The 3,472-nt window shown below is 45.0% G+C and overlaps 1 pseudogene; it reads right to left on the bottom strand.

Annotated features, from left to right (window-relative positions):
* Positions 1-1,949: 1,949 nt before the first annotated feature.
* Positions 1,950-2,126, bottom strand: LOC137592019 (U2 spliceosomal RNA; annotated as a pseudogene).
* Between the last annotated feature and the right edge of the window lie 1,346 nt (positions 2,127-3,472).

The raw sequence follows: 3,472 nt of genomic DNA, 5'->3' as shown, positions 1-3,472 counted from the left end.
GGGTCCTGCCATTGCTGAATGGGGACCCTCCAGGCACAGTTCCAAATACCATCTTCATCCCTGACCTTAGTAGCCTGTCCTCTCACCGTGCAATATCTACCCAGCCACAAACAAATGTCCTCTGCATTGACGGTTTCATTGAACATCCTGACAATGACAGTTTTTGCAGCATTGTCAGTCAGTTTCTCAATGTCAAAAACAGAAAACTGGGTCTTAGCGTTCTCAAAGCGTGTCCAAAACTCATTCAACAGTGGGGCCGTGCGAAAACTTACGTCATATCCTTTGTTAAAAGGCAGTCCGAGAATACAATTGAGGTCATCAGGTTTAAAGCCGAGAGTCTTTTGGATGAGCTTTCGGGAGAAGTCCAACCTTGACATTCCCATGAGCTTACCATCCTTTTCTTTAAATTTATAACGGACACTGTGGTGCCTCCGCATGCCGGCCGGTGCAGCCGACATGGCTAGAGGCACCACTAAAAACTGAATAAATAAATAAATAAATGCCAATGTACTGTTCTCTTCATGTGTTATACTTTCTAAGCGTTAACATGAATGAAACAGCCAGCCAAACTCCTTTCCAAGAGCCAGGAAGTGAGCGACCTCGCTCCTTTTATAACTCTCCACACAATTTAGTGGCGATGACACATTGAAATGGAGTGAAACTATAAAATAAAATACAAAAAATATATGTAAATAATCTTATAAACAGTTTAAACAATTTCAATTAACTTAATGGACACAAAACAGGTAAGTAGATAGCTGTAAGGTTGTTTTCTAAACACATACAATAAAGTTTCTAAATACAAATAAACTTTACAAAATGTCCACAAATATAAACACTTTAACATAAAGAAAAACATCTACACTTACAGCCACTGCTTTCTGGAGGATTGGCACGGAGGATTGCACTCAATTATGAAGTTGTAACACACTCTATGTCATCACGCTTTTGGTCTCCGCTCGCATCGCTACTCTACTTCCTACTTCCTGTTTCCTATTTCCTGTTACCGCTAACTTCGGTCCTTCAAAATAAAAGCATCGCGATCTTTCTAAAACGCGAATAAAACAATAATAAAACACATTTATATAATCAAACTTATCTTTAAACATTCTAAACACATTAAACACATTTAAATAAACTCAGGGCAGAACAGCCAATAAATTACTATTAAAACCCTAAAACACAATAAATTAGAGTAAAAGAGAAACTTACCTTCAGGCAAGTAGACCTAAAGTGCAAATACAAAGTGTGCAAAAAAACAGCAGTTCAAAACAAACAAATGTGCAAGACAATATACTCCCAAGAAGCCAGGAACTAATTCAATAGATATGAAAGAGTCCTGCTAAACGGGAGCGACCGCAGTCTTAGCCAAAAGGCCGAGAAGCGATACTGTAATATTGTCAGATACAGGTGACCCAGGTGCCACCCTGACCTTTACTTTGATGGTCCACAGAATCGAGTAACGACCCGGAATGCGTCTGGGTTAAGGAATTCTGTGGCTCCGGGTTGGTGGCCAGCAACTGTTTAACATTTGAGCTATCACCTGAGTCAGTCGGTCGGTCGGTCGGTCGGTCAGTCGGACGGACAGACGGACGGACGGACGGACAGACAGACAGACAGACAGCATATCCCAAAGGCAATGGCCGCAGGTCGGCAAAATGTCAACGTTACAAACACAGCCTTCCTGTGTGCCTGAGAGCAGCTGTTATACAACACCAGCATATTGTTGGTGACGATATAGTGCTCTTGCCAGATTACATTCAAATGACTTATTATTCATAACAATTAAGGTTCAAAAAATGCAAGAATTTAATATTTCTTCTACTGTGCCATCTAGCCTACCAAGTACACTCACTTTTTACTCAAGCGTAATCATTTTTCAAAGCGTCGACAGATCGTCGCATGATCACATGCTTGTGACCACACCGCATTATTTTTGAACAACATTGAGGAGATGCACCGTTCCTGGAGCTACTGCAATACCAAGTCGATGCGTGGAGAGGATGGAGCAAGCTCCTGTTCCATCTCCCTGTCCCAAAAATCAATTTAATATATAGTCCCCGGGCAGGGGACATATCAGATATTAAACTGATAAGAACAGATTTTTTTTTGTTTTGAAAACGTTTATTGACACTTATTTCATTTGTTTCATTTCAGTCACATTTCATTTTTCCATCCACAACTTTTTTTTTTTTATATAAATATTTCTCTGTACAAGACAATAAATATTATCGATCATAAAATCATACAGATAAAAACAGTCATGGGTAAAAAGGATTTCAGTTCATTGAAAAAATAAAAATGTGCCAAAAATTAAAAAGTGTGTCAAATGTCCATAAAAGTTATAAAAAGAACATTAAAAAAGTCCAACCAAAGTGCCGTTTGTACAGGAGCGCAGTGAGTCCCTACCAAGGGTAACTCATCCCGCTCTTCCAAACAGTAGGTCTCTCGGGGTGCCTGTCGAGGCGCCCGGCCGAGATCCCCGCCCTGGTGCTCCTTCCCGCCTGCCTCTCCCGGAGAGCCAGGCCGCTGCTGCCGTGTCCTTTTCAGCGTTGTGGGTCCGGCTCCTCCCTCCGAATGGGCACAGAGGCGATTCTTCTTGGTGGCTGTGTCCTTGGGCGGCCGCTGGCCGCCTCGGCTGCCCTGAGTGTTGCGGCAGCCATTTGGATCACAGCCACGGGGGGGATCTGCTTGTACCTTCCTACCAGCAAATTTCTGGAGGTCCACAAGGCGTCCTTCAGGGCGTTGATGGCCAGCCACTGTTTCGTCCAGTCCTTTTTTGGGACGGGCCTTTGGCTGGCCCCGTAGAGCACCAGCTGTGGTGTGAGGACCTCCTTCGCTCGTAGGTACGGGAATTGCGAGGAGCCGGCCATTTCCCACAGGTCCACAGCAGCGCTGCACTCCCAGAGCAGATGCCTCACCGACTCCGGCGCGCCGCAACCAGGTCGGGGGCAGGTCGACAGCGTCGACATTCCCCGGGAGTGCATGACGGACCTGACTGGGAGGATCTCGTGTGCCACCATCCATGACAGGTCCCGGAGTCTGTTTGGAAGAGCGGGGTGGTTAACGTTGCGCCAAACCGTGGAGGGCTCGCCGAGTGCAAGCCCGCGCACTGGACTAACTGGTTCCCGCTCCTGTACAACACATAAAAGGGAACGATGGTTAGTTAAAACTTGTATGTCCTCCTGCTCCAGGCTAAAATGCTTTAAAAAATTCTGTATAAAAGCATAGGCTGGTGGCAGGTTAAAAGACACTGGAAATTTAAGACTAATCTTCTGAGGTAGGACCCCATCCAGAAACGTGTCATGGCTGCTGTTTTGGGGTTTCTGGATGGGGTCGTCACTATTTTAATGTGTGTGGCTGTGTATAGTGACATTAAAAAGACAGACAGGTCTGGAACGCCTTTGCCTCCTTTCTCCTTTGGTCGCTTCAGGACTTCCCTTCTCAGGCGTTCCCACTTCGAACCCCACAG

The sequence above is a fragment of the Antennarius striatus genome, unplaced genomic scaffold (genome assembly GCF_040054535.1).
Source record: "Antennarius striatus isolate MH-2024 unplaced genomic scaffold, ASM4005453v1 scaffold_40, whole genome shotgun sequence".
NCBI classification, from domain to species: Eukaryota; Metazoa; Chordata; class Actinopteri; order Lophiiformes; family Antennariidae; genus Antennarius; species Antennarius striatus.
The sequence above is the reverse complement of the archived record's forward strand: the minus strand, read 5'-3'. Positions and strand labels throughout refer to the sequence as shown.